The sequence below is a fragment of the Paralichthys olivaceus genome, chromosome 12 (assembly GCF_024713975.1).
Source record: "Paralichthys olivaceus isolate ysfri-2021 chromosome 12, ASM2471397v2, whole genome shotgun sequence".
Lineage (NCBI taxonomy): Eukaryota > Metazoa > Chordata > Actinopteri > Pleuronectiformes > Paralichthyidae > Paralichthys > Paralichthys olivaceus.
Genome location: NC_091104.1, coordinates 11,098,397 through 11,110,846, shown reverse-complemented (window position 1 = coordinate 11,110,846; position 12,450 = coordinate 11,098,397). Strand labels below are relative to the sequence as shown.

The following is a 12,450-nucleotide window of genomic DNA, read 5'->3' as shown; positions in this document are numbered from 1 at the left end:
TCTGAACATATGGACTGGTTTTTAAGAGAGAGCCCAGTCCACATCAAAGCCTGAGGCTGAGCGGGTCAATTTGTTACTGCTTTACCCGGCTCTTCCCCCTCCACTAGCCTCAGTGGACCCTCCCTGCACCGCAGCCATTTACCCAGAATGCTCCATTGCTCAAGCAGCTCTGCCTAGCATATATATTGAGCCATGTGTTGTCAGGGTCTGCTCGGCAGATAGAGTAGACCTAGTTCATGTCAGAGCTCTTATTTTCTTTGCAGCTGCATTACACTGAAGATCATGTAAAGCTCTCTATATATAAGCATGTGTGATGGATACCAACCCCTGTATAAAAAAAAAGCTGATAAGAAAAAACAGATGGATAGAGGAAGAAGAGAGCCAAAGAAAGAAAATCAAATAAATAAATAAATAAATGTATAAATCCAAATCTAAGCAGAGCAGGCCTTGGCTCCAGATGTGAATCTCTCTGAATATTGATTGTGGGGGAAAGCCAGTCCCCCAAATCCCCCAGGCTGCAGCGACTGACATACAAAGCACCTCTCTAAAGCCCATAAACCAGCTTGTACAATTATTTAGATAAAGAGGGCGACAACAGCAGTGTATGCCTCCCAACCCAGAACCTCCTCCTTGGCTCTCATCCTCCTACTACCACTCCTGCTCCTCCTCCTTTTCCTTCCCTTTTTTTCATCCAGCATGAAGATGAAGAAATGAAGAAGGGGGGCAAATGTGTAATTAGCCACACGTTTCTGAATCCTCCTTAATGTTCATTACTGAAACCAGCGGCAATTACTAGTTCAAAGGGGTTTAGGGCACCCGCAGCCCGCATAATCAGTCTCAAATTAAGCACCACTCATTTGTCACAGCACAGCACGCATGCTTGTATGTGCACACAGAAACACACATGCATGCATGCTGTCAGAGTTGAGTCATAGACAGGCTGACAGGCATCAATTTTTGCTCAGACACAAATCTCAGTTACCCCAAGGTACCGGGTTAGGTCGCCCAATCCTCTTATGCTCTGATGCTTTGTTTTTACTAGACGGTAAACAGCAAACACCTTCACCTTAGCTTGTTTGTCATTATACTGTAGCCTGCTCACATTCATCCTCTTATAGGTGTCCTGTTTGCACTTACAATCCCCAGCACCACCTGTCCCTTCCTGTCTCCATTTTAATACTTTTTTTTTTTAAAACCTCTATCTGCCTCTGAACCTGTCTCTCCCCACCTGGCTGTGTGTCTGCAACACGTGACAGTGTGTGTTTCATGTCTGCCCCCGGAGGTGTATCTCGGTTACCTCTGGGGCCGGGTCACAATGGCTAATCCTGTCTTCAGGTGGCTGTTTAGCACACTGAGAGGAGAGCTTGCAGAACCGGAGGTGAGCTCCTGTTACAGGACTCCCTGACCAGGGGTCACCTCTGACACTGTCTGACACACGTGCACACACACACACACACACACACACTAACATACGTACATGTCCTCGCAGATAGGCGAGAATGCTTGCACATGCATGCACACACAAATCTGCTATTCACACACAAACACTGTCACTCAAACACATTAAGACTGCTTATCGATCCCAGGCGGCTCAGCCTTTATTTCTCTCCTCTCTTGTTCTTCTTTATCTGTCTACTGTACTGTGTCTCTTCTCGTCTTTCTGTCTTCTCTCATTCCCAGATCAGTCAGAGCCTTGTTCACATTAGGATTTCCTGATATGATCTCCATGAGGACGTGCTCCGGTGGCCATGCGTTGCCTGTCCAGCCCGGCACCCTCATTGTTTAAGTTGCTCTCACACAGGGACACAGTCGGGTCTCCAGTGAATTGAATGGAGCCCTATCATGTGTGGCTCTGCCACGGCATAGTGGGAGAGGGAACTCATTTTTCACTGGGGGAACGACATCCATCTCAGCAGCCAAACGCTGGCTGTTTCATTAAGTAGCCCATTCAGGCAGACAGATGTGTTCACCACACAGCCATGTTTGCCTATGCAAGAGCGTGTATTAACCCACAATCCTTTGGGGGAGATTAATAGGCTACCAGCCCCTTTCCATTGATTATCTTCATGCTATTTTCCCCTCCTTTCCTTGGCTAGATATTAAAAACTAATGAAGCCTATTGAAAATGGGAACCGCAAGGCTCTTCACGGATCATTTTCGGTTATTTGGACTCAAACAGAGAGGGATCTCTTTAAGGCACAGTTTGAATCGAATTAAGAAAATAAATGTGGAGAGCAGTTTTGAAGAGGCAGGAGAAGAGAGTGTGACTGTACAAAAGATATGCGTCTAAGAAAAGACAACTCTATCTCTGACACATGGAGCAGATGTTAGCAATTGCAGCGCATAGCAAAGCATTCCTAGTGTTGGAACCACGTCCTAATTGCCATAATGGAGGTGGTAAGCGCTGACAGTAATGGAGTCGTGGGGATCCATCCCCAGCAACCTGAATTAGGGGCCACTTGGCAGATCCACTTCAAGATGGCCTGCATTTTTTTTTTTTGTTGTCAGGAAACCCTTGTTTTCGTGATTCACACAAACTTTTTAAATCCTGTTTATCTGACAAGATAAATCTGTAGCATCAACTTTCCCACCCCTAAGACGCTCTGCAGTGTGAGAGAGAGAATCTACAGGGGAGACCTGGGCGGCGAGTGAGCAAAGAGTTAAAAGCGCCCATGTGATGGGTTCACCTCTGCACCAGGCTTGGTGAAAGGCGGCGGGGTGCTGTCGGGGAAAATGACTTCCTGAGACATTACCATCAATCACCAGACAGGTCAGGCCCCCCAATCCCACCATCAGGATGGAGGAGAGGGGGATGGGGATGGGGATGGAGGATTAGACTAGAGGGGACGAAAACAGAGAGGAAGACTGGTTTAAGGCTTGTTGGGGAACAGACTATTAACAATCTCTTTCTCTCACTGTCTTGACTGTTTTATGTCTTTCTCTTCCTCTGCCTATCTGTCTCTCTGTGTCTTTCTCTCTTTTCTATTTTCCGGTCCCCCATAAAACAGCTACCCAGGCATTCAGGAACAGCCCCCGCTGGTCAGAGTCCTCTCCCTGGCTCAATTGCATCATTAATTATTCCAAAGGCACTGGGCTAGAAGCAAATCTAAAGAGAGGACGAGAAATGGAGAGGGAGCAAGAGTTAGATGGGGAGACGGGGTGGACAGCTGTCTAACACCCCCAGTTGGTCTTGCTCTCGCTCTCTTTCTCTCTCCCTGTCTCTTTCTCTTTCTGTAAATGAAGGATGGGAGAGGGGAGGGACTTGGGTTACCTCAGTGAGCGGTTGTGTTACATTCCTGCGAAGGGAAGGAGTAGGGGGGTGGTTCAACGAGTTGTTGAAAAGAACACAGACGCTTGTCAACAGCCTCCGAGCCAGGGAGCCATCATGCCTTGCTTTAGGCCCGGAGGTCAATGACCTTGCGTTGCACCCAGATAGAGAGAGGTAGAGGGAAACAGTGAAAGAGATTGGGAGAGAGAGCACTACAGACAACAAATCCATCCACCATACGGTACGTGTCACTGCTTGTCTGAGGCGGAGGTCAGTCAAAAGCCTCAAAAATCTCCCAAATCCTTCTCTTTCTCTCTTCACCCATAAAAACGTTGTATGGCAGCAGCGTCCGGGCGACTCTGGATCTGGAGCTTTAGCTTGTGAAGTAGCAGGAAGAGGAGAGGCAGACGGAGAGACAGAGAAAACGACAAGCGCTGGCAGTCACGGCAAAATGGCCCATTAGATTTAAGGAGTAAAAGTTCATCAGCTTTATTAATGGGAAGGTATATAAATGAAGTATGAATTACCTGACTTTTATGGAGTGGCGAGAGTGAAACTGGAGTGTCTTATGATCTAATGTTTTAGTGAGCTGTTCTGAGCGCTCTGATGAGCAGGCTGCAGAGAGGAGGAGGAGGGAAAGAGGAAAAGAGAGAGGGAGAGTGAAGTGTGCTGGGGTCCCCTGAGTCCAGCGGCTGGAAGGTTGCCTGATTGTTGCTAACATGCGTAGCTGATCGGGTTAGCTCGCAGACAGGGACATTTGCAGCTTCCAGGCATATTCTTTGCGTGTCATTAACTAGAGAAGTACAAAAATTGTCAGCACAAAAAAAAAAAAAGGTCAGCCACATTTTGACTTTGTCGCTCTTCCACACACGCAAACACAAGTACGCTGCTGAAGCCAAACACACCCGCAGTTGCACATGCACAATTGTGTTTATAAATACGCATGCATGCACATATACAGTATATGTGAGCACACACACACACACACACACACACAAACACACATGCTCCCCACCATCCTGTAATAAGCGGTAAGCTGAGCTAGCTGATGGTCATCCTCCCATGGGGCTGCTGGGTGGCTGCCAACTTCCTGCCTGCTTTGTCAGTGGATAAAGCCCCTAACAAACGAGAGGGCTGTAGCTAGGCAGGCCTGCCAGGTCAAAGGTCACCTCGGCCCCCGGGCAGGATTGAGCCTAAGAGCACTACAAGGAGAGAAGGAGCAGGAGAGAGAATGGAAGAATGCACTTAAAGATTGGCTGCTATTAACCAGGCCTAAAAGCTATATCTTCTCTTCTCTGTGGCGGCAGCACCTCATAAAGGCGTTTTAACTCCCATCACATGTCGTCTCCCCTTTGAGCAAAATTAAGAAAGTGAAAGATCCTCGGGACATTTGTCAGTCCACACAGTCACATGCAGACAGCCGCCCCTTGGTGTTGAGCAATGACAGGAGATGTCTCCTTGACTCGTACGCCCCTGTAGATGAAAAGAGAGCTCGGAAGATGTGCACTCCTGAAAGGCAAAAAAACAGCATTCAGTAAAAAGAGAACAGACACAACAGGTAGGGACGGGTGCTGACTGATCAGAGTTTAGTTGGCTTTGTTCCATGGAAGCACTTGTGATCTCAAATGAATGCACCTATGGTTACCATCAGCCCTGCTCCCCTGTCTCACTGACAGGGACGTGATCTGAAGTGTCTGTCTGTCTGTCAGGGGCCTGAGAGCGTCTCTCACCAGCGGAGGATGGAGAGGAAAAAGGGAGACGCTGACAGAGACGAGAGAAAACCTTTCCTTCCACCCCAGCTGTCCATTCAGAGGGAGAGAAAATTTGACATGGTTGACTTGAACACATTTAGCATCATTAGCAAACAGGAAGTGTCCCCTGCAGCTGTTTTCTAGCGGGGGAGGGGGAGGAGGGGGGGTGTTTCTGCCTGCACTGTAATGGACAAATGTTGCCCAACATGTTTGCCTTTGATTTTTTGACCTGAAAACAAAAAGTTGACATTACAAATGTCCTATGATATCTCCCAAATTGGCTTGACATTCCGTAGCTGGCCCCTGGGGGGTTTCTTGTTTGTCCTCTGTAAGTGGTTGTGCTCTTGTAGTCGTGCCTACAGGCTCGCTATTAGAAAGCACTGGCCTTTCTCTGGAGAACGCTGAGTCTTAAAGAGGCAGAGAGCAAGAGACTAGAAAGAGAGAGGGAGAGCGCTAAAAGAGGTCTTGGTTGTGTATTTGAATACTTATGCTCATTAACTTAATGCACAATGAAAGGGAGAACCGTCAAGTGGAAACTCTCAGAAGCTGCTATTTGAAGAGTGAACAAACCCCCTTTCTCTCCCTCTCTCTCTGCGCCCTGTCTGTCCATCTCTCTGCAAATTAATCTGTTACCATTTCAATTGAAGATCAGCCCCACTTTACTGTGACTTAGGAAGTTAAACAAAGTCTACAGAACACAATGGAGACAGAGGATAAACCTAAAGAGACCCTGTATGTTAATATTAAGTCCTTTTCCCAACAGACTTTATCATCAGGCTCGAGGTTGTAAGTGCTTTACTGTTTTCCGTTTGGTCCCCTGTGCTTTCCCAGTACTTCTTTGGAGTGGCTTGTAAGCTTCAGTATACCTCAAAGGTGTCTATAACGTAATATATTTGATGCTTAACACTATTATTTAAGTATATATGAAGTTTGTTTGTTTTGGTGAATTAAAATAATAAAATAAACTGATTTTTTCCCGCTAATTGGAAATAATAGGAAGTAAAAAAAAGTGTAAAATGTGTGTGTATATTTTTGTGAGGACCATTTTAAGCATAGACCTTATACGGTGTGAAGACATTCTGGGGGAGTGAGGACATTTTGGCCAGTTCCCACTTTCTCAAAGGTGTGTTTGAGTGTTTTAGGGTTAGTATTAGGTTTAGATTAGGGTTTGGCATTTGGTTATGATGGTTAAGTTAACGGTGAGGAGCTAAGGAATGCATTATGTCGATAAGTGTCCTCACTAAGATAGATGTACAGAAAGGTGTGTGCACATATTTGTGTCGAAATCATTGCTTTTTAGAATGTGTACATATGTCATTCAAACCAGTGATGATGTTTATTCAGAGGCTTAGTTCATTTACTTCTCTCAAGCTATAGCTTGTGCTCTCTCTGATACAATGAGTGTTGTGGATATGAGTTTTTTTTCCCACGCAAGCAAAGTGGCTGGATTTTCTGCTTTGACAAGGACAACAGGTCTCTAATGATCTGCTTACAGGCTGTAAAACTCCCTCATGAACAGCATTGAGGACAAACCAACAGGAGATTCATTTGTAGAGAATTACAAAAAAAGGGAAATGTTGAAATTTGATAGGAACAAAACCCTTTGTGGGAGCAGGATCCTTTGGCTCAGTTGTAGTCACTGCTACAAGATGTTTTAAAGATTTCTCGAGAGCGAGTGGTGAGCATGGCTGTGTGTTGACATCAGGCGAGCTGGGGAGCAGAGCAGAACAGAGCTGGGTGCCCCTGAGCAGGCAGTTACCACAACAAAGCCAAAAGACTGGTCTGAAAAACCAGGCCAAATTCCTGCCCTCTAGGACCTGGCTTAAAGCTCGAGCGGAAACTTTGAAAGAGGCCGACTAGATGAGACGAGAGGAGAGGAGGAGAGGTGGAGTGGAGAGGATATGAGACGAGGCCAGACGGGTTAGCCGTGTATAGTGAGAAAGGGATTGCTGCTGGGGCCGTGAGGAGTATGGCAGGAGAAGGAGAAAGAGAGGGAGAGACTGAGAGGAGAGCAGGCCCCTGCTATAAGGATGGAGGGATCGTATTCCTCCTCTTGAAAGCAGAGGGGCAGCCGTGTGGTGGAAAAAGAAGCCATGAACTCGATCTGACGATTAAATAGGCACATCTCTATGGCTGCAGGCCACAAATAAGACCAGGTCCTCAACTATTGGCTAACACTATGGGTTGAGCTCAGTTGATCCTTGTTTGGGAGAATTTTGCAGATTTTTACGCAGATAATCAACAGCTCTTCCATTTTTTGTTTTCTTTATTGGATGAAAGCGATATCTTTTCATTGCCATTCCATTATGCATAATTTCATTCGTAAACGTTCTCCTAAAAACATCTCTCTCTTCTCTCGTTGGTCGATCCTCTAAGTCTGGAGGTGCATTGGGATTGTGTGGGAGTGATTGCTATTTAGCCTCGTGGAGCTCGGTACAATCAGATGCCTATATCTCGCATATCCTCCAGGGCTCCTTCCTCACCCTCACCCCCACGTTCATCCCTCCCACCTTCCTCCTGACTCCCCTCACCCGCTTTACTGTTACTGTAGCTTGGCAGACGAGCAGAGCGGTTATGCCGTAGAGCTTCTCTACAACCTTGCACCATCTCCAGTGAACATAAATTAATGGTGTAGAGCAAACAGGCTGCTGGCTGGGATCCAGGAGCTGGCTTCAGGAGCCCAGCCAACGATTGTTGTGGGGGGCCATGGCAGCAACAGCAGTAGTAGTACTGATGCACTGCCAACTGACCGGCCAGCCAGCCAGTCAGTCAGAGAGGCAGACAGACAGACTGGGGGCCCTCTTGCTCTATAATAGATGCCGCGGGCCTCGCTAGTCCGCCTTGTATTTGCAATCATCACTGTTTTACTGTCAATAGGGCAGTCTGCTGAACGCCTTTACACTTTGCGGAAGCTCTGGAGTCTGAAATAAGCGAGTAGTGGTATGTTCTGAATGCAGATTGTGCAAGGTGCAGATATGGATGTACTTTCATTTGCTGTTATCAGGGGCTGGCATGCAGTGCATGCAGTTTGTAGGTTGGCATCATGTGAGTTCTCTTTATAAGTTGGCTGTATCTGTGTGTGTGTGTGTGTGTGTGTGTGTGTGTGTGTGTGTGTGTGTGTGTGAGAGAAATGTGGAGCAGCAGGGTTGAGTCATGTGGTATTCTTGCTTGTTTTCAGACTGTTCTCAGGAAGTGGTGTATTTCCTGGTAAAATTAAACACCCAAAAAATCTGAGAGTGACTGAGAGAGATGGATCGGAAGAAAGAGAGAGGAAATGGAGATGAAGTTGATGGAGATAAATATGAAAACAATAATGGAACTATTTCTGACGCGACTAGTTCATTATTGTAATTCGAGACGTGTAATTCTTTGCCGTTTTTTGTGATGGATTTGAAAATTTGATTCTTTCATCACCACGGAAATTTGAAGCACTTCTTTTTTATTTTAATTGACAATTGTCAGTCTATTTGATGTCTGGAGACAGAAGTAATTAATCGTATCCATTTAAATCACAAAAATCTGTCAGAGAACTGCAGCTAAAAGCCAGATATTGCTCCGTGCATAGTAAACACTCGTGATGGATTCGAAAAACTCCCAACTGGATTTATTTGTCATATCTGTTTGATCTCCCAGTAATGCTGATGTGCATTCAATCTCATTGTCATTTGTCAAAGGAGCCGATTGTAACGTTAATAACGACGGCAACTTGATATTTAAAATGTGCCAATCTTACCCCCAGCTCAATGCAGAATCCATATTAAAATGTCATTCCTATATTTGATTGGAGTTATTTCTGACAGTGAATATTATTATCACCCTCCAGTCACTTTGATTAAAAACAAATAAGATTCCAATCAATGCGAGCGAGGCAAATATGAAAGGCAATGCTTTTTTATTTGGTCACAAACTCCCAGTAAAGACCATCAAATGCTGGCAACACATGAAAGCGTGAAAAAATAAAAAAAAAATTGTATAGAATTACGACTGTATAGGTATTGACACTTTTATTAGGTGCAGTATGTCAAATGAATAAACACCTATACTATATGAAAAGTAAATATGCAGATGATCTAAAAATCCAATCCATGAGAGAAAAGAGCTGGGCCTACATCATACCAATCATCATTAGCAATTCCTTTGCGTTGCCATGGCACCAGGGGTAAACAGCCAATGGCCTGTGATTTCCTGGGAGTCATTAGCATGGAATAGGTTTGCAAACCCCGGCAACCTTGTGACCTGGCTCTATAACTCATGTCACACACTGATGATGTCATTCATCAATGGGGTCCACCAGCAGCCCAGGCGAGGGACTGGCTTTGGTGGGTGGAAAGAGGCGGGGGTTTGAACGGAGCGGGCCAGGATAATGATCGGGCTGCGGGATCTGACGACGGCAGCAAATAGGTGTCAGGAGAGTATGAAACTGATATATGGCATGCTGTGTGTTGAAGGAGTAGACGGTAGTCGGCGTGGGCCAAAGGTGCAGCGTGAAGTAAGAGTGGTCCAGCGGTGGATGTGGTATTATTGTTATATGGTGAAATGCCAGATTGAGGGGGTTTAAGGACTAGGCACAGCAGATGATGGAGAAACCTCGGCTTGTAATGTTCAGCAGCCACAGGGGCCATTACATCCAGCGCTATCAGAGAGCACAGAGCCCATCACACCCTGTAATTTAACCAGCAGTTGGTTACACACACACATTCACACACACCTCTATTCTCAGTGACTGGCAGAATGTGATGTGTTTGTGCTTTTCCTCAAGATTTTGCACGCTCCTCGTGCCGTGAAAAGGCTTCAGCATAATTAACAGAGCCGTGTCGATTGGCTACTGGTGCTCTCCGGACAACAAATTGAGGCTGCTCATTTCTGGCTCTAATTATTTATAGACCTGCTGTTTTACGTTTTGCGGTCAATCCTCTTTTAAGGATATTGGCCTTGGTGTTTGTAACTGAACATATTGAGTGGATCCAAAGCTAGTGGGGGAGATTATCAATACCATCTTTGATCCTGCTCCGTGTTTGTGTTTCATCCATTAAATAACCATGTCGTCCTGTCTCCCGAGGGTAGGGAAGGACATCTCCAGGAAGAAACACATCAGAACAGATTTAGGATTCTGACTTTATGTGTTATGCTTGATATTTATTCACCGATTCTCCTCACGTTGGCTCTTTGCATATCAGGTTTTTTCGTGCTCATTGGGTGATTTACGGACATATATATTTTTACTGAGGCAATTAACATTAAGAGGTTACTCTGAGGTCTAAATAGCTGTTCTCCAATTTCACAGCTCCTGCAGCCTTGTAACCACTAAGCCCACCATGGCGGCTTACTTCTCATGTCCCTGTGTGTGTGTGTGTGTATGTGTGTATGTCGCCATTGCCACAACACACCAATTTCTGTGGGGCTGAGATTTCAGAGCACCTTGCTTTAAGGAAAGCTGCCATAGTGTTAAGTGTGGGTGGCCTGCAGTCACAGCCATAAAAAGTTTGTGTGTGTGTGTGTGTGCGCGTCAGGGAAGGGGTTCAGCAAGGAAGGCAAGAGGGAGAGTTGAGTGCAGATGAAGAGAGGATAAGGAAATGGTATATGTGTGTGTGTGTGTGTGTGTGTGTGTGTGTGTGTGTGTGTGTGTGTGTGTGTGTGTGTGTGTGTGTGTGTGTGTGTGTGTTGGCCATACTGTATGTGCAAATGCATGGACGTAATGTTTTGTGGGGGCGAGCCTGACACAATAAGACAGGGAGGTGGAGAGTGAGTGAGGGCTGAGAGGGGTATGAGTAGAACTAAATAGGATTTTATTTTTTTGTGTCATGTCTATGTGGTCAGAGCAAATCTCCTTACTCAGGGGTTTTGTGTACGAGGGGGGCTTTAACGTCCCCACTCTCCTTGATGAGACATCTTTCTTGTTTGTTCAAACCATTCATTACGCCGTGGCTGCTGGACGCGCTGTGCCGCTGGCTGGCGTATTTATCACAGGGCTAGAGCGCGCACTATGGCTGACAGTAGGCGATTGATGACCGGGTCCGGGCCTGAGAGGCTGAGGAAGCCTTAATACAATGTAAATGACCCACTCCCATTTCCAATCTAGGGTGCTCCTCTCCCAACACCTCCATCGCACATCATCTTCCGCCATGTCTGTTTCTGTTTGTGTAGTGTGTGTGTATTAAAGAAAAAAAGGAGTGGGAGGGAGGTACTGTAATATTTGCGAGCATGTTTTGATTGTGACCGAGGTCAAAGCTAATGTGAAAACCCAAAGAGAGCCCAGGAGTGTAAGGGGGAGGGAAAAAGAGGTTGCACTCTTATTACATGTTGTTGTCCAGATCTGACAAATGCGAGCGCACATGCACATGAGGATGTAGGCGTGTATATCACACACATTCATATGCGCACGCTCATAGACACAAACACGGTAACTTAGAAACTGCTCCGTCTCTGCCAGCCAAGGAAATGTCAGCGCCTGGCAATCAAAAAATGTATTTCTGTGGCATTATCATCTTTCCTTTGTTAATGATTTTAGCATATTAAAAGGGACTATACGTACACAAGTACAAATCAGATTAATCCCTCTCCGCAGCCGGGGACTCATTATTTGTCCAATGTCAGCCTTGTTTGTTATTAATTGAGCACATTCCTCAAACCATTTTTTCATCATCTCACCTTTAATTAAAACAGGCCACATTCAGACACTACCTGGAAGGAGAAATCCTCCTCCTCCTCCTCTCTGCTGATACAAGACCTCAATTACATCAATTATTTCAGCAGCAAATGAGGAAATAGTTCTTGAGCAACTGTTATCATTTCAAGTTAAAATTGAATTGAATTAACACGAGGCAAGCAGCCATTACCAGCTCTGTGAAATGTGCTCTCTCAGTTAGTGTGGAGGAAGAAAGCAGGTGAAAAACAGGATGAGTTTTGAGGTTAAAGGTATTTTGCTTTAAGGCGAAGAATGTACGTTAATGGAGCTTGAAAGCACCTAAAAACAGCAGCAGGTTTTGCAATTTAAAAGGAATTTTTGTGCGGCGATTTGCAGGTGTCATGTCTGGGAATATTTGCACATGCTTGTGTATTTGTGTGTGTACCTCTGTGCATGCATGCTCTCCATCTACAGCGGCTGAAGGAAACACATAGTGTCTCATTTGTTTTGTTTGCGTGCGCCCTGACTCCTAATCTGGCCCTTAAAGACATCTGTCACCAGCGATCACTGTTGTTTTGTCATGCTTCATAGCAGGCCCAGGGGGAGCGAGGCAGCCCAAGGTCTGCCATTTATATCAGACCGTGTTCTCCAGATTGGACCTGACACAAATAGTATCATTGCAGCTCTGGTCGCACAATTACATTTTCAGGTAAAAAAAAAAAAAAAGATCCAGGCAAGGCATGTGGAGATTTCACAGCATTTTGTTCTGCTGGCATTAGTCTGTATTCAGCTGCTCTCTATGAAAG

The 12,450-nt window shown here is 45.6% G+C and overlaps 1 protein-coding gene across 10 annotated transcripts in view; it reads left to right on the top strand.

Annotated features, from left to right (window-relative positions):
- Positions 1 to 12,450, top strand: part of meis2a (Meis homeobox 2a) — an 85,217-nt gene that overhangs the window by 46,851 nt on the left and 25,916 nt on the right. The gene's annotated exons all lie outside the window — the stretch shown is intronic.